Source organism: Ascaphus truei, chromosome 3 (assembly GCF_040206685.1).
Source record: "Ascaphus truei isolate aAscTru1 chromosome 3, aAscTru1.hap1, whole genome shotgun sequence".
Lineage (NCBI taxonomy): Eukaryota > Metazoa > Chordata > Amphibia > Anura > Ascaphidae > Ascaphus > Ascaphus truei.
This window is the reverse complement of record NC_134485.1, coordinates 314,963,572-314,983,814: the sequence shown is the minus strand read 5'-3', so window position 1 is coordinate 314,983,814 and position 20,243 is coordinate 314,963,572.

The window sequence follows — 20,243 nt, the reverse complement described above, 5'->3', positions numbered from 1 at the left end:
ACACGTGTTTCAATACAAGTAACAATGTAGAAATATCTCGCTTTAAACAATGCCTGTCTTTGTTTAATACAGCCGCGGCCCCTTTTATTCTGCAACATCTCCGAATTTTTTCGGGGATTTTTTCCGAATGCCACGCACTTCACCACGTTCATGCCGCATTCTGACCGCATTCATACCGCATTCATGTTGCATTCACAACTGCGGTTGATTGGATTTAATTGATTGCAATTGTTTGCGTATCCGCCAGATGGCAGATATTCATGAATTGTAATGCGCATGCGCTTCAGTAATGTGTCGACTTGCAGGTGTTTAAAAGAATACCACAGTGGTCCATTGTAAATTGGCCTTGGGACTGAAGAAGTTACAATAATGTATCAATTTAGGCTTTTCATATTAAAACTAAACGCGCAGTGTCTGGTGTTCTATTGTCCTGAGAGTTCCGAGATGAGTGCACAACTGCAGTCCGTGTTCCAAAAACCCGACAGAACGCACGCTTATTTAATATGGGCCGCGATCAATGCAACAGATGATAAGATGGCAACAGTTGTTCAAATTTATCAGTATTTTATCGAAAACTATGACTTTTACAAATTGTCACCAATTTGTGTTCCATACAGTTCTTACACACAGTTCGCATGCGCAGAAATTCAATGACATGCATATGCGTTTCAATCAGGTTCCATATAACATGCATGCACTGACATTTAGTGACATGCATATGTGTGTTCCATAAAGTTTATCGATAGTATACGTTCCACATAGTGTTATTCATGCATCTATTTCTTCACAATTATTAATACATAATATTCTCAAAATTATATATTACAGGTGAAACTGAGACAGCCAGAAGAAGATGCTGTTTGAAGAAGATTGTATTTTTGTAAGAAGATTGAAGAATATTGAAGAATATTGTAATATTTCACAAAGTCTTTGTTATTTATGTCAAAACTGTTATTTACTGTACTTTTAAAAAAATCATACTTTAAAAATACTTTTTAGTAATCTGAAGTTTTTAGGTGCATATATGACAGGTTACACTGAAATAAATTGGTTATCATATGAAATTAATGGAAATAATGTCTGGGTTACATATCTATAGCCTAGCGCCCCTGGCTATAGCCTTTCCACTGGCCTGAACACTATCAGTTCTGATAGGAACAGGCAGTGTTGGAGTTAAACTCATGCACAGGGCCCAGCTTGCAGTTGCAGCCTGGATAGCTACAATGTTATCATGTCCGGGGCGCAGGCCTACCGGCAGATTGGATTGTCATGCCTGGGGAGGGTACTGACTGGGTCACATGCAGATGGTGTGATGCCTGTCTGTACCTGGACCTGCCCTGTTATGGGGCAGGGTTACAAGCCCCTCCCCTGGGAATTAAAGCTGGCACTCCACCAAATTGTGTGTCTTCCCTTCCCTCCCTCAGTGAAGTGGGAGTGCATCCCCTTGCCTCATCAGGGGGTAAGGGAGCTAAGGAGAGCCTCTTGGGGCCTCAAGTCCCTTGGGTATGCTCCAGGGACCAGGAGAGAGCATGGAGGCATGCAGTGTACTGCAATAAGAACAGTTGATTATACCCTATCTGAGCCTGGAGTCATTCAGGGGGGGGAAGAAAGTGCCTATGGGGACCTATCCTGTCTCTGGCAGGATCCTCATAGGATGGAGGCACTGTACAAAGAACTAAAGGGCAAAAGACGGACCTGTTTCTGCTCCCTACTCCATCATGTGGAACACTCAGACTTCCTGGAATATCACGGGTGTGCTAACTAGCACCACAGCACACCCTGTAGCTACGAAATCTCCCGGGGGGGGGGGGCTTGGGGGGAAGTGTTATATATCATTTAGATTAAAGATACACACTTGCACAGTAGTGCTACCTATTATTAATCCAGAGTACAGCGACCAACGCTAAACTCAATTTTTCCCGGTCGCATCTCATTCGTAGCTTGGTCACGGTCGCCACATCCAATCAATAAAACGCAAATAAATTCCGGGGATTTAAACTTAGTTTCTCGTGGTTACGGGGACAGTAAGTCAGCTACATCTGAAGTTCTAACAACACAAGTGACACAAACTTCTCGGATGAACAGGAAAGCACATCTGGCCAGCAACCTTTTTGGAGACAGCTTTCCCAGAGCTAAACGTATTAGGGGTGGCAGGAAACACAAGGGCCGCATACACCAAACGCGGTACAAGGCAACAGACACAAAAACAGTGATATATCCATTATATCACCATACACCCTCAGAAATGAGTGTTTTGAGTAAAGGTCTTTCGTATGTCCCTATACATAAACAATTGATTGAGAGGTGACATTATATAAACTACAACATAAACCTAAATTAAAAGACTTTGTTTGTAAGAAAATATACAAGCTTCAGCTTTGGGCAGCCCCTTTAGAGGAAAAAGTTTTTTGATTTTCAGAGCACTAATCATAGTTTTGCCACCTTTTATGTACTTACTGGAACATGATACTAAGCCCTTTGTGTGTACTATAAATACCAAACAAGGAAATGATAGCGTTGAAGACATTATAGAATAATAAGGAGACCATTATTCGGTCAGCTGATAAGGGTGGGTGAATAGTTATCATGGATTATAGTATGTATAGGGATTCAATTTTACAGCAGTTCAATGGTCAAAGCTTTTCTAAGCACTTAAACGGGGATACATATATATATATATATTGTGGTCATTTGGGGTGGTTTCTGAGAGCTTGCTAGGTATCTGTGTGTTTGTAAGCGGGGATCCTACCTGACACTTCATTCCCAAATCAATGCTATTATTGAGCTGAGCAATAATTGGATCCTTGAGGAGTCTAAACAAGTTGTTATTCAGCTACATCTAATTATTCCCATTCTATATACGTTACCAAAGGTCCATAAATCACCCACAGCACCTCCAGATAAGCCAATTAACTTGGTGAGGGGTTCTCTTTGTCACACCTTATCTCAGCATGTGGACTTTTTTCTCCAGTCGTGTGTGCAAAATGGCCACATATGTTAAAGATACAACAGACTTCATCAACAACATTGCACAGCTCACAAACATTACACCAGACATGTTATTGGTGACTTTAGGTGTCTCTAGTTTATACACAAACATCCCCCATGACCAGGGTATTGCTGCCATTCATACACATATATCCTCTGATCCGACATGCCAGTCACTTGATAAAGGCTTTGTCAGGGCCGAAACGACGTGTTATGACAAAATAAATTTCTCTTTTGCTGAAATCCGCTGTGCCCTGAATCCCCTACTTACCTCAATTACCGGGAAGTAATACATACTCCTGGTCTCCTTGTGAATTTTTGTTATTGCTCATTCAGATCATTTTAAATAAAAAAAATTTTTTTTTTATAACTATGGGGCACAGCGATGGTATCCAATATGACTCCATCGTATGCCAACTTGTTCACAGTTTACTATGAGCAAACACATTTCAGCAGATTTTGGATATCCTGAGCATATCACCTATTACAAGCTATATCGATGACATGTTCTTAATTTGTCTTGGACCGGCAGCATTGCTTAGTTTCATTGATTACTTAAATACATTACCATCTGCTATCTGATTCACTCTCACAGTTAGTCACCTGGAAATTAATATTTTGGATACAATTGTTTACAAAAATCATTAGGCACTGGGTACTTGGATCTACCATAAGAATACGGATAGAAATACATTACTGCTTGCATCTAGTCACCATGCTGTTACCTTCCCGTGTGGTCACCCTTATTTCCAAATGTTGAGGGTTCTCAGAATTGTGAGTGACCCTCTGGAGATTTAAATAGTCTTGAGGTCAGAGGTTCCTAGATCCGGGGTATGACCTGGAATTCTAAGACAGACAATATTGTACAAAACCAACGCTTTTGCTTTATTAGCACCTGTAGTATGGCTTCTAGTATTATCAAACAGTGCTTAAACATTGGCATATATTGTCGTGTGATACCCATATACAAAAAAAAAATTCTGAATCACCCCTTTTTTGCTACAAGCAGGTAAGACATTTTGGTGATTGTCTCATGCAGACTGACCATTTCTAAATATGAAATTCAAACCCATTTTATTTATTAATTTATTTATAAAATGTTTTACTAGGAAGTAATACATTGAGAGTTACCTCTCGTTTTCAAGTATGTCCTGGGCACAGAGTTAAGATGACAAATAATACATGGTTACAATTGGTTGGCTCGCCAACCAGGAGTGTATACTGTAGATGTCATAGCTATGTCAACTGCTAATATCTGTTGATGGGCAGGTTTTATATACACCCGCATGACGGTACTCAGTTGAAAACGTAGGAACTGCAAATCGCGATACGTGGTGTATTTTATAAAAATGCTCATGCAGACTTTACTATGTAGGGAAAACCGCGAGAATGATTAGAGAGAGGATAAAGCTACATCGTTCTGCTATCCGTAAAGCATTAACTAGTGGAGATAAGTCGGATGACTTGAAGTTCCAGCCTGTTGGAAAGAGGCCATAATATCTCTATGTTACGTTGCATGAGAATGAAATCTACATATCAGCTCTCTGCAGAGGGCAGAACTAAAGTGGATGGGGAATGCATTATGTGCTACATCCTGGTATTGTATTGTATGTCTTTATTTATATTGCCCCAAAAGTGTACTCAGCGCTTCACAAAGAATACAGTAGAGGGAATTATAATAATACATTAAGTGCAGCAAAATCAGACAATAGGAAAGGAAATCCGTGCCCAAAGAGCTTACAATCTAAGTGGTATAATGGGAAACTTACAGAGACAGCAGGGGGTGAGGGAATAAGTGCTGTAGATGGCAGTGCTTGGTCACAATGGGTGGTAGGAGTGACTTTTGGTGTGGAACAATAGCCAGAGGCTATTGGGATGCTTGATTTGTGGAGCAAGTTTTAAGGTTGGTCAGGATTAAATCAGAAGGTTAACACCATTTGCATGGAGGGAGATGGCAGAGAGACGTGGGTGAGAGCAGATGTATTTATGTTTGGGTTCCGGATTAGGAGAGATATCTAAAACCAGAGACAGAACATGAAACACAGACAGAGCTCAGTGCACATCCAGTGAAACTTACACACGGCACAGTGCCTAAATATATATGTATAGACATATATTAAATAAAATGGTCTTTTAGTTTAACATTTTGGCCAAAGTGTTGTAAGCCCTTGAGCCACTACACGACAGACCACATCTCAAGGTTACCTAACACTAATATAAATTCTTAATAACCTGTGCATTACCAGGAAGAATGATTTATAATAAATCTGTCAAAATTAGTTGCATAGTTCTAAGTCTGATTGAAGCTCTTATTAACCTGTACATTACCAGGAAAAGCACTCTGTATTAGATTTGTCACAATCAAACTGCAAGCAAGCAAGTTCCCATGAGAATGGGAAATGCAATGGAGTGAGCTTTTAACCATTTAAATGTGGGAGGGGGTGAGCTTCAACTAGGTAGGGGGAGCCACCTTCCAATCAGCTAAGACCAGCTGAACAAGAATTGTAAAACATACAGGACACCTACAAGCTCATATTGAACACCCAAAATAACCACAACATATATATATAAGCATATAAGTGTCACAGAGGAGTGCTACTGAGCATGGCAATATATATTTAAAACCAGAGACAGAACATGAAACACAGACAGAGCTCAGTGCACATCCAGTGAAACTTATACACGGTACAGTGCCTAAATATTTATGTATAGACATCTATTAAATAAAATGGTCTTTTAGTTGAACATTTTGGCCAAAATTTTGTAAGCACTTGAGCCACTACACAGCAGACCACATCTCAAGGGTACCTAACACTAATATAAATGTGGGAGGGGGTAAGCTTCAACTAGGTAGGGGGAGCCACTGTACCGTGTATGTTTCACTGGATGTGCACTGAGCTCTGTCTGTGTTTCATGTTCTGTCTCTGGTTTTAAATATATATTGCCATGCTCAGTAGCACTCCTCTGTGACACTTATATGCTTATATATATGTTGTGGTTATTTTGGGGGTTCAATATGAGCTTGTAGGTGTCCTATATGTTTTACAATTCTTGTTCAGCTGGTCTTAGCTGATTGGAGGATGGCTCCCCCTACCTAGTTGAAGCTCACCCCTTCCCACATTTAAATGGTTAAAAGCTCACTCCATTGCATCTCCCACTCTCAGGGGAACTTGCTTGCTTGCAGTTTGATTGTGACAAATCTAATACAGAGTGCTTTTCCTGGTAATGTACATGTTAATAAGAGCTTCAATCAGACTTAGAACTATGGAACTAATTTTGACAGATTTATTATAAATCATTCTTCCTGGTAATGCACAGGTTATTAAGAATTTATATTAGTGTTAGGTACCCTTAAGATGTGGTCTGCCGTGTAGTGGCTCAAGGGTTTACAACACTTTGGCCAAAATGTTAAACTAAAAGACCATTTTATTTAATAGATGTCTGTACATATATATTTAGGCACTGTACCGTGTATAAGTTTCACTGGCTGTGCACTGAGCTCTGTCTGTGTTTCATGTTCTGTCTCTGGTTTTAAATATATATTGCCATGCTCAGTAGCACACCTCTGTGACACTTATATGCTTATATATATGTTGTGGTTATATTGGGGGTTCAATATGAGCTTGTAGGTGTCCTTTATGTTTTAGGAGAGATTTCCCCAGCAGCAGAAAGGAGTAGATAGAAGGTGTGAATAGAGGATTTGTGGGGGTGCTTTTAATTGAGGGGTAAAGAAGTTGTTGGGAAAAAGGTGTATAAATAATGGTGCAGTGTATAGGCACAGACATAGTTGGAGGGGAGGAGGGATGAAGAAATGTGGATATGAGGGGTGTGGGGAAGTTGGAGAGAACAGAAATGTTTACAAAGGAGTGAGGGGACATTATACAGAAAAAGCAATAGAGATGGCATAGTGAGATGCCGGAGGAGAGACTAAACCAGGTATTGAAGGATAGGAAGAGTACAAATTATCAGAGCATTTAGAAAATCAAGTTCTCACAGTTACAAGGTTGTAGTTGTTTTTTGAAGTGAAGATTCCAGATTTTCTTGTAGTATTCAACTCCAATTCTAACTCCAATATTAACTCCACAGACCCTTTATGTGACACTTTGGGTGACACAGCGATATGGCTCACAGCCAAGATAGACTCACTTAAATACTCTAACACACGTTCAAATGACTAACAATTAAGGGAGGGGTCTGCCTATTGAGCTCATACCAGCCAGTTGTTAATTAAAGATCAATAGCAGATGGGCTTAATTTGATAGAAGGGTTCCAATCAAACAAACATATCAGACAGTTGTTAATTAAAGATCAAGTATCAAGTATGTAGTGTGCTCCGGACATATGAGCCAGTTGCTTGTAACCAATTAACAGTATTCTGCTCTTTTGAGCTGTTCATTTGGAATGTCACTGATGTGGAATTTATAAACCGGGTCCCTGCATTGATGCAGACAGAAAGAGAATTGTGCAGTCCCGGTATGAATCATATTGGGTGAATGGGCACTGGATGAATTCCTATATGGATGCTTTATTGCCAAATACTTTCCAATCTGCAGAAACATGCATATTGAACATTAATTGTGTGTTATTCTTTTTATTGACCACCGGTCAGGGCTTATTTTTTGGATTTATTTTTTATATGGTTGGGCATTGGACCTTTATTGGATGTATGTGTTGGTTCCCCTGAGGATGAGGAGGATGGCCTTCTTCCTGGCAGGGATTAGTAATCCTTTTATTTATTTAGGGTGTTCATTGACTGCCAATGTTGCTATATAGGCCAGTGTCGAGGTCATTCACTTCATCGTGTCAGCGCTTACATTTATTATAGGCATAATATTGTACTTTTCAAGATTATGATGATTTGCGTGTCACATTAGTCTTAATGTTATGATGTGTCAAGGGAAAATCCTATAGTCAACTCTTAAAGGAACAGGTCACATAATATGAAACATGTTACTTAAGTGTGCTTCAATTTATTATATGATGTAACACATTTCACACATCTAACAGATCCAGCGTATACTAATGTTGGTATACATTACAGAATGCTTTGAATGTGTAATGCATGATCAAATGTAAATGTAGCTGTTTTTTTCATGTTTACATGTACTTTGTGACCTCCCTCTTTTGATGACGTCCACAATTGGACACTCAATAACATTGCATGTTTACATTGTACACGATGCATTAGAATCACTTCATGCTAAGTTATACACACATCTATAATAGTTGCTCATTTTTACACGATTGAAACTGAATCAATAGCAAGTATCCTGATGGCATTAAATTATGCATATGCACATTACAATTAGTTAATGTGAACAGATGACAATAACATGCAAAATTACACATGTTGCAACGTAGTTTGTCAACGTCAATGTCATGGTTGTATCCTAATTAGATGACTGAGTGTTGCGTTCAGAAGTGGTACATGCATTACACATTCCAGAAATACGTGCCAATAAATGGTTGTACAAAGCTTAACGTTACATCATTGTCAAATATCATGATTGCCTGGTGAACACACATAAATAATCCGTTTAATTCGTACTGGATACACGTTGGGAGTTAACAACTTGGATATGTTAATGTAACACCTTGCACTTCATCAAGTCACATGACATCATCACATAGGTATTTAAAGGAGGGCAATTACCTGCGCATTGACAGCTACAGACCTGAAAATGATGCAAATGTTTATGAGACGGAGGAAGATTCTATTGGAGGAGAGGCTTGCTGATGGAGAGGATGTCACAGGCCAAGGAAGGGACAGGGACAGGGACAGTGACAGGGATAGGCACGCGGACAGGAGAGGGAGAGGGCAAGGAGATGAGCGGAGAAAAGAGAGGAGAGAAGTTGTGCCTCGTCCTCGTTTGTACAGGGAGAGAACCATGTTAGATGGGATGAGTGAGGAGGAGATTGTAAGTCGCTATCGTTTGAGTTCAGCAGCAATCTTAGCTCTTTATGAAGAGATACGGGGAGATTTAGATTTTGTGACAGTCAGAGGTCGTGCAGTCCCTTGGCTTGTTAAAATGCTGTGCTCATTACATTATCTTGCTTCCGCGTCATTCCAGACAACTGTGGGCATAGTGGGTGGGGTCTCGCAATCTACATTCTCGCGGGCCTTTACCCAGTTTCTATGTGCACTGAATAGACACACAAGGAATTATATTCATTTTCCTACAGAGCAAACAGAGTGGCTGGAAGTCAGGAATGGCTTTTATAACATAGCCGGGATACCATGTGTGATGGGTGCAATAGATTGCACCCATGTTGCTTTGATCCCGCCTAGTCAGAGTGAGCATGCTTACCGCAACCGTAAGCACTACCATTCCCTGAATGTACAGGTGGTATGCGATGCCACGATGAAGATTATGCATGTGGTAGCCAAATTCCCTGGTTCCAGTCACGATTCCTCTATCCTGAGAAACTCATCAGTCTTCCATGCTTTCGAAGAAGGTTATTTTGGACCTGGTTGGCTGGTGAGTGAGTACATATTATGATGTGTTAACAAACAACTCTAGTTTTTCTATGAACTGTTCAATGTAATAATGTTAACACAAATTGTTTCATTTTTTTGGCACGATGGATTATAGGTGACTCAGGATACGGGCTGTTGACCCCTGTGGCAAACCCTCAATGTGAAGCAGAGGAGAGGTACAATGTTGCCCATATTTCTACCCGATCCGTCATAGAGATGACATTTGGGCTTCTGAAAACACGATTTCGGTGTTTAGATAGAACTGGGGGGGCATTGCAATATAAGCCTGCTAAAGTGTCAGATATTGTCATTGCATGTTGCATTTTGCACAATCTGGCACTCCGCAATAATGTACAAACCGACATACGTCAGGGCTTGGAGGAGGAGCATCCCTTAAATTTACTAGCTGACACTGAGCAAACAGCCGGTGGTGTGGAGACACGTCTGAATGTCATAAACACCTATTTTTCATGTAAGCAAATAATATATGTTCATAGAACTACATAGATGTATTAATTCATTGTAATGATAAATACATTTGTACAAATACCATTCACTTAGGAAACATGAATATGGTTCTCACATCTTTCTCTTCTCTGCTGTGTGGACAATTGCATGTGGCACCGGTATGTCATTCATCAACAGGTTGTATTATACTTCTTACCAATAAAAGGTGTTGTGTGTACGTGAAGAAATAATGTGTACTAAATCTATATTTTATGTACATGCTCTTTTTGGTTATGCATACACAATAAACCTACTATGTCGATAGCCAATAGCTAGTGCAGTATGGTTACATGCAATGTTTATTTTGCAGTGTGACATGTGTGTCACAATGATGTGTAGACTATTGTGTAGATCATATTTGACGTATTCTAGATTTTGTTTCATATAACATACAAAATTGTCACTTTTCTGTGTTGCTTACCTTAATGAACATGTCATGACAATGATTTATATTCATTCATGTTTCTTTTTTCAAGATATATCACTCCAATGACTGCTCATGGTATGTATTTCAATTCACATCTATCATAAGATGTGCAAACCTCGATACAGGTATAGTTACAGGATGTATAAACAGAACGTAATGAAAAATATGCAACAATAAAGGACCTACCCGTTCGGAACGCATAGGAGGCTGTTTGTTACCCCCCCTGGGGTGATGTTTTTTATCAGATATGTTCTGAAATAAATGGATTTTATTTTTTCACCACCTGACTCCCTGGCAATGCGCTGTTTGCTTTCTTGTTCTACGTTTATCTGGATTACGTCCATGGCTGGTACGCCACAGTGGACCCCTAGAGACAGCAGAAGTGGTAAGGATTATATATCTTTATGTTTGACCACCATAGTTGAGTACTGTGACAGGGTAAACAAAAGCCACCCGTTATATGCTTGGAAAACCTATGTCTAGTCTGCAGTGCAGCACTGCCTAGGTTAACTTCAGCTGGGAACCTCAGGACAATTAGTTGGATCCCAGCTGCCTAATCAAGGTGTGTTAAAACCCAGGCTGTAGACACATGGTGGCTGTCGGTTGAGGAGAGAGGAGTAAGCTGCTGAGAGATTTCCTGATACAAGGTCTGATTAGAAAAGTAGATGAATTGTGAACTGTCTGTCCCCTGCATAGAAAAGGGCAACTGCCATATACACTGTCTGCTAAAGAGAAACTGTTTTTGTCTGTCTGCTGAAGAAAAGCCATTTTCCTTTTGTTGCTGATGAAAAGCTATTTTTGTTTTGTGTGCTGTATATTTTGCAAGGCTAAATAAATAAGCCTTGTCAAAATTCCGCGTGTGTAGTTGCATGTACCCTGCAACATATGGTGTCAAGAAGTGAGATTTGATTTTTTCAATAGGCTCCTGCAGTTAAAGGGCCACAGACACACACACACACAAGAATGGAAGAAATGTTGAAAGCGTTTCTGTGCGAGCAGGCCCGGCTGCAAGCGGAGAGAGATGAAAGACTACAAACAGCACAGGATGAGCGGATTGCCAAGCTGTTGACCCGGCTACAAGCAGAGAGAGATGAAAGACTATTGCAACAGCAAACCCAGCTCCTAACCCAGCAGCAGGCAGCAAAGGAGAAGAGAATGGCCAAGCTGTTGACCCAATTCCAGGGGTCTGCCAGTCCAGAACTTGCAAACAGACCCCCGATACTCCTGAGGAAAATGGCGCCGAACGAGGATCCAGAGGCTTTTTTACTGACTTTTGAAAGAGTTGCCGAAGCTCAGGACTGGGCTACAGATCGCTGGGCAACTGCTTTGGAACCGCTCCTCATAGGAGAAGCCCAGACGTCATATCAGGGTCTCCCAGCAGATCAGGCCATGGACTACCGACAAGTAAAAGCCGCCATACTGGATCGCTTAGGTCTGACCCCAGAGACCTACCGGCAGCAGTTCCGGAACATGAAGTACACCGCTAAGATGAGACCCCCAGCGATTATTGGACTTATGTACGCGCTGGATACAACCCGAGGAGTGCACTAAGGAGACAATTCTTGAGCAGGTGGTTTTGGGACAATTTCTACAAATAATACCCTCTTCCGCACGCTCGTGGGTAAAACGCCACGCTGCTGAAACCCTAGCTTTGGCGGTCCGACTCGTGGAGAACTTCCTTGGGGCTGAGCAGCAGGCGAGTGTCCTGGACCTGACTCCACCGGTACTTGCGGACACCCAAAGAGGGAGGTCGGATCAATGGGGAACCTACGGCCCGTCATGGAACCGCCAAGTCCAACGGAAGGAGCAGTCGTTCCAGCAAGGACAGAGCCCAAATGCTGGTCCCCGTAGAGACCCTCATCTCCTTACGGATGTCGGCTCGTCGCAAAGTGAGAGCAACTTCCGAGGACGTCGCCCACAGGACCCACCAGATGCCTGGTCTCCAGTAACCGGTCCAGCGGAGCGCTATCCACAGCCCCCTCCTGCGATGGAACCCTCTCCATGTTCCACGTGCGGAGAACAAGGCCACAGGTATGTGGACTGTCCACTGATGGATTGTTCATTCAGCAGAAACGTCGCCTCGGCTTTTACTAAGGAAAATTACAAGCCCTGGCTACTTCCAGCCCGAATTGGGGGAAAAACCGTCCAGGCCTTTGTAGATTCGGGCTCTGGGAAAACTCTGGTCCTCCAGGAACTGTTATCACCCAACGTGTGTTCTTTTGACTCCCCATGGAGCATAGAATGTATACACGGCGATGTAAAACGCTATCCGACGACCAAAATCTGGCTACAGGTAAAAGGTCAGGAGGCTTACCTCGAAGTAGGAGTCGCTCCTTGGCTCCCTGCCCCCGTTGTGCTCGGTCGGGACTGGCCTTTCTTTTCGGACCTAATGGCCCAAGTCTTTCACGAGGAGCCTCCTTCTAGGGCTCAGGAGAACCCTGGCAAACTGTTCCCCTTCTCGGCAGACCTTTTTCCCAGTAGACACCGGGTTCAAAAGACTCGGAAGCAAAGACGCTTGGACAAACAGGACTGGTTGCAAAAATCTGGGTCTCAAGGTGACCATTCTAGTAGTCCGAGGTCACAAGTGATGGCTGGGGATGGCCAAAGGGAGGGGGATATGGGCCCTGGAGATTTACCAGACCTGTACCTCCCTGACTTTCACCAGAAACAAAGGGAAGACCAAGTCCTTGCTAGACAGTATGACAAGGTGGTGAAAATTGATGAACAGATTTTAGATGCACAAGAGGTGATAGTATTCCCCCATTTTGAGCTATCAAATGATATCCTATATAGGGTGAATAGGCAGACACAAACAGGGGAGGTCACCAGACAGATATTGGTTCCCAAGGCGTTTGTTAAATCTGTGTTCACTCTAGCCCATACTGTCCCTTGGGGTGGTCACCTGGGCAGGGATAAAACATTGGATCGTATTTCATCCCGATTCTATTGGCCAGGGATGCATAGTGATATTGCTAAGCTATGTGCAGCATGTCCGGAGTGCCAGTTAACTAGTCCAAAAGGACAAAAACCAGCCCCTTTGGTTCCTCTACCCTTGGTGTCAGTTCCCTTTGAGAGGATTGGGGCAGACTTGGTAGGACCTCTAGAACCTTCTGCGAAAGGACACAGGTTTATCCTTGTCATAGTTGATTATGCGACAAGATATCCTGAGGCATTCCCCCTTAGAACAGCAACGGCGAAGCAAGTAGCCAACAAGTTGTTGGAACTGTTCTCACGGGTTGGACTTCCCCAGGTTATGTTGACAGACCAAGGTACACATTTCATGGCTAAACTGATGCAGGATGTCTTAAAGTTACTAGAGGTCAAGTCTGTTCGGACATCGGTCTACCATCCACAGACTGACGGATTGGTGGAAAGATTTAACCGAACTCTAAAAGGGATGCTGAGGAAATTTGTAGATTCAGAGAAGAGAGCCTGGGATGAACTTCTCCCTTTTCTGCTGTTTGCAGTGCGGGAAGTCCCCCAGGCCTCCACGGGATTCTCTCCATTTGAATTGCTCTATGGTCGCCAACCCCGGGGTATCCTAGACCTCCTAAAGGAGTCCCGGGAGGAACAGCAGTCCCCTTCTAAGAATACCCTGCAATATGTACCAGACCTTAGGAAGCGCCTAGATATGGTCGGCCATTTTGCCAGGGAGAATCTTAGATCAGCCCAGGACAGTCAGGAGAGACATTACAATCAGAATGCTCGCATGAGAGTGTTTCACCCAGGAGACCAGGTAATGTTATTGTTACCCAGTTGCGAGAGTAAACTCCTGGCCAAATGGCAGGGCCCATTCGAAGTACTCCGCCGTACGGGAGATCGCTCAACCAGGGTCCAGGAAGGGTAAACAAATTTACCATGTGAACTTGCTGAAACCCTGGAAGATGCAGCGGTCTCTATTCATCCACCCGGTGGAGGAGGAAACAGACTTGGGTCCTCAGCCTCCACGGGAGAACATCGTGAGTGACGATAAAATCCCAATGGGTAAACAGTTGTCCTCTGAACATAAAGGGGACTTGTTAGCAATAATTACTCAATTCCAGGATGTTTTTTCTGACTTACCAGGACAAACTAACTTAATTTCCCATGCAATCGAGACAGCACCTGGCTGCTGACAGCACCCGTCCTTATAGGTTGCCTGAAAGTCGTAGGGCTCTGGTAGAGAAGGAGGTACAAGAAATGTTACACTTAGGAGTGATTGAGGAATCATGCAGTGAGTGGTGTAGTGCACTAATTATGGTCCCTAAACCCGATGGGAAGGTAAGATTTTGTGTGGACCTCCGAAAGGTCAATGCGGTATCCAAGTTTGACGCATATCCGATGCCAAGGGTGGACGAATTAATTGACGCCCTTGGTAACGCGGAATATATATCCACGTTGGACTTGACAAAAGGATACTGGCAAATACCCTTAGAGGAAAAGTCCAAATGCAAAACAGCCTTTGCCACTCCCATGGGTTTATACCAGTTTGTGACAATGGCATTTGGACTGCATGGAGCCCCAGCCACATTTCAGAGACTCGTGGATAAGGTACTGAGGCCCCATAGGACTTATGCCGCAGCCTACCTAGATGACATTGTCAATTATAGTAAACACTGGCGGGCCCATCTAAATAGGCTGAAAGCGGTCCTCAAATCTCTAAGAGAGGCAGGGCTCACAGCCAACCCTAAGAAATGTGCCTTGGGTAAAGCGGAAACCAAATACTTAGGGTATGCAGTGGGAGGTGGAAAAGTAAGGCCACTAGCCGACAAGGTAGCTGCCCTGAAAGAAGTTCTGACCCCCCAAACAAAAACGCAGGTACGCTCTCTGCTGGGTTTAGCAGGGTACTACCGGTGGTTCATCCCCAACTATTCGGAAGTGGCAGCCCCTTTAACGGTAAAAATTAACTAAAAAATGATTAACCCTATATCTCAGCGCAAAAAAAAAAAAAAAAATATATATATATATATATAAGTGTGTAAATACAATAAGTGAATAATAAGCTTACTGCTAAATGAAAGCTGCCAAAGGGTCTCTGCCTAACAAATTCCTCACAAACTCATTTCAGACAATAGTACTAAAATGCAATGACCCGGCGCTCCAGGCTACAACAATACGCCAGTCCAATGATTAGTCCAAATGGATATGGAAAGTTCTTTTCAATATTCCAGCTGATGGAGAGATGATGATCCAATTCCTGGCTGTTAGTTCCGGACTCCTCCTAGTGAATAATAGACAAAAAGGAAAAGACCATTGCGCAGCCACAAGAACTAATAAATGACTCCACAACAGATTAAAGTAATGAACTTACAGACTTTCTGTGTTGTTGTTCCTTTGAGACAATCTGGGCTTTAAACCTCTTCTCTTTCCGATATAACGAATCCCACGTGTTGTATGTCATTCATCCAGGTTTTCTATCTGTTCACAACATTACCACTCAGACATGGTTCCAGAAAGGAGATAACATAGAAGATGATGGTGCAGATTGATAAAAATTTATTACAATGAAAAGTAAAAACAGCCAAAGGCTTACTCACATAAACCAGGCTGTGTTAAAACAGCTGACAATGTGCCGTCCGCAGCTTGATACAGTCAGGTATAGCAGGCTTATGGGATGATGGCATTTTTGTTATTTGCAAACCCTGAAGTGGCGTCTATCTCTATGCAGTTGCTCTGCGAGATCCGCCCCCTCTATTTGCTATTGCTATCTCTATCTCAGCTTGAGGTGGCCAGCAGTACACACTGTGCTCTGCTCTCCTCTCTGAGTAACTGCCGTCAGCCCGCGCTCAGCTCAGTGACGTCACACTATGGCGTCTCTCCTGATCTCTCTGCTCCTGATGACCGTGTCAGTTCTAGCTCCTCCCTCTCCAGACGCGTTTCGTGACGCAATGTGGTCACTTCATCAGTGGATTCATCAGCCCCTTTAACGGACCTCACAAAAAAGTGTGCCCCTACACAAGTGGTGTGGTTAAGGGATTGTCAGAGAGCCTTTGAGGACATAAAAAGGTGTCTATCAGAGGGTCCCATCCTTAGAAGCCCAGACTTCAACAGCCCTTTTATAGTGCAAACAGATGCTTCAGAGATAGGGCTAGGGGCAGTGTTGTCACAACAGTTTGAGGGAGTTGAACATCTTATCCTTTTCCTAAGTAGGAAATTGTTCCCAAGGGAAAAAAACTACTCAGTGATTGAGAAAGAGTGCCTCGCAGTAAAGTGGGCAATCGAGGCTTTGAGGCATTACCTGGCAGGAGTCCATTTTACTTTGGTAACGGATCATGCTCCACTGAAGTGGTTAAATAGCATGAAGGATTCCAGTGCTAGATTGACTAGGTGGTATATGGCCCTCCAACCCTTCTCATTTGAGATTCAGCATAGGCCGGGAAAAGAGAACGCAAATGCTGACTTATTTTCTAGAGAAGGGGTGGATGGTCGGGCTTCAGCCGTGCGTAGCCCCAGCCACACACTAACAGGGGAGGAATGTGACAGGGTAAACAAAAGCCACCAGTTATATGCTTGGAAAACCTATGTCTAGTCTGCAGTGCAGCACTGACTAGGTTAACTTCAGCTGGGAACCTCAGGACAATTAGTTGGATCCCAGCTGCCTAATCAAGGTGTGTTAAAACCCAGGCTGTAGACACATGGAGGCTGTCGGTTGAGGAGAGAGGAGTAAGCTGCTGAGAGATTTCCTGATACAAGGTCTGATTAGAAAAGTAGATGAATTGGGAACTGTCTGCCCCTGCATAGAAAAGGGCAACTGCCATATACACTGTCTGCTAAAGAGAAACTGTTTTTGTCTGTCTGCTGAAGAAAAGCCATTTTCCTTTTGTTGCTGATGAAAAGCTATTTTTGTTTTGTGTGCTGTATATTTTGCAAGGCTAAATAAATAAGCCTTGTCAAGAAACCCGCGTGTGTAGTTGCATGTACCCTGCAACAAGTACTCTAACTTGAACTGTATAAACTACCATGAGGCAATAATTTTACACATGGTTATGAGTGACTCACAGGCCATTTAATTTAAACCCACTCTGCTATATTAAAAGGGGTCCTTGAAGATTAATACTCTATGAACTAGTTGTCACAAGATTGTAGCACCCCTTGACCCTCTATTCTCTGCTACTACAGTGCTAGGATGAACAGATTTCTGCTTATACTTAGCTAAAATTAACCACACACACATGTCTCTCTTTGGGCTCTATGCAGCAGTAAGAGATTCGGAAGTAGAGGGGACCTTTAAGTACTCTTTAAGGTTGTATTGTTCTATTGTAAGAATTATATCACCCCACAACTCATCCATTTAAGGTAGCGCCCGGGCTTTTTTGCACATCACTGTTCCAAACATCCCAACACCTGAGGCAGCAACCCACCTTATAGAGGTAGCCAGATTATAGGGGTTTTACCTCTATAAGTACATACAATCTGAGTTCTATTTTAGACCAAACAGGAACCATGGAAACAACAGATACAACCATTAACATTTTCGAGAAAAGATTACAAAAAGAGAAAGACATGGAAAGTAGGATGAAAAATACAGAGGAAAGAGATGAGAAAGAAATAATCAGTGAAGAATTTGACAAACTAGACAAACTCCTCAAAAAGGAGACAAGAAAGATACTAGATAAGGCTTATTTGGAAGAATATCTAAGGGTGAATAGAATCCCCAGGGGTCTAAGGACCAGTAAAAAAAACGTCCTTCGATTTAGAAGAGGTCGAGTACACTGTCATGTGGGAAGGCATACTGGACACGTGGCAGGGACCTAATAAAGCTACTGATTGAACATCACAAGCACACATTGGGAAAGATAGACGAAGAGGTTAACCAAATTAAAGTCAAATTAGAGCCACTAATGGAACACCAAACTTTCCTAGAAAGGAACAAAAAACTCTCGGACGAGATTGACGCCCTTGAGAAAAGTCTGGAGATCAGTAAAAACAGTAAATTTAAACGTGACAAGGAAGACTACGAGGAAGGGCTAAATAAAAGATGGGATAAAAGTGGGTGGAGCAAAAATCCCGAGAGAGGTAGAGACGACAGTACGCACATCCCAAGGAGATTTAGAACTCAGTCAAATGATAAGAAAAAAGCCAATCAGGCCAATATTATAAAAAACCCAAGCTTTGCCAACAAAGACAAGCTTTGCCAACATTTTTATGTCAAATTGGGAGGAGAACACAATATGGTCAAATAATCCTTTCAGTGCCAATTTGGTTTCATGGCATCGTTATATCGATGATGTGTTGTTCTTGTGGAAGGGGAGCGAGATACTGCCAGGAGAATTTATTAACCACATAAACAAAAACAACATCAACCTAGAATTCACCTCGGAACACAGCAAAGACACAATTAACTTTCTTGATCTGACGATTTATATAGAACAGAGCAAAATCAAAACAAAACCTTTTTTTAAGCCCACTGACGCGAACAACTTTCTGCTGTCCTCAAGTTGCCACCACCCTAAGTGGCTTAATAACATCCCCAGTGGACAGTTCAGGAGAATTAAAAGGAATTGTTCGGACCATGAAATTTTCAAAAAACAATCACATACGTTAGAGGGAAAATTCTTAGAGAGAGGATACCAACCCAGAATTATAAGTGAAGCAGTAAAAAAACTGGAAGCAATTCCAAGAGACGATTTGTTAAAAACGCAAAAAAAGACAAACGAGAGTAGTTTTAATTCAGCTTTTATTACCACTTATAGCATGGAAGCAAACAAAGTAAGGGACATTATACAAAAGCACCTACATGTGGTCCAGAAGGACCCAATCCTAAATGGACACATTCCAGACATACCTAGAGTTATATTCAGGAAAGCACAGTCTATTAAAGCTAAATTAGCGCCAAGCACATTCAGGAGAACAAAGACTCCAAATGAGAAGCAGTGGTTACCCCCTCCGGTGGGCTTCTTCGGATGCCAAGACTGCAAAGCCTGTAAACAAGCAGTAAAGGGGGAGAGAGCAACTTTTAGCTCAAACACCACAAAAAAGGCTTTCAAAATAAAGCAAATGATAAACTGTAGAACTGAGTATGTTATTTACCTGCTTGCCTGCCCTTGTGGCCTCCAGTACGTGGGCCGCACGTCAAGACCACTCAGGGTCCGAATACTGGAGCACTTGGGCAACATACGCAGGCAGGTAATGACACACAACGTTTCTAGGCATTTCAGCCTATGCCACGGAGGTAATCCTGAAGGTTTAAGCTACAAGGGGATCGAGAGAGTAGACCCACATTGGAGAGGAGGGGATAGACTCCTGAAACTTTGCCAGCGCGAGACATACTGGATCTACAAATTGAAGACCCTAACCCCGAAAGGTCTAAATATAGACATAGACCTCGGGGCCTTCATCTAGCTGACAGTATGTCTCGCAGGGCACACAACATTTGGGGACACATCTATTTCTTTAAATGCTACCATATGTTTTTACATAGCCATCAGCTGTCCTATCACATTAAAGTTGAGCATGACCATGCATTCATTCTGATATATGACATTGACTCTATTCTGTTTTGTCATGTTCTATTTCATATGACATCTCTCATCAGAAACAACAATTTGACGTCTTTATGACCACATCTATGTTCAAGTTTTGTATAACATTTTTAACAAAGCTATCAAAAAATATGTGTTTTAAGTATCCATATGGAAAAATGTTTTATTAATGTTTAGGATTTTATATAAGGAATTTTATCATTCATCATAATTTTTAGCATTAAAGTAGTGATACTCACTCTTTTAATATATATTTATTTAAATATTCGTATGTGTTTTTACAAAATTAATTCTAAAATCACCATGTGTACTTCCGTGATGAATTAAGCAACATGTTAACACTTGTATCTAAGTAAGGGGTCTGTTTACTAAATCAATTCCA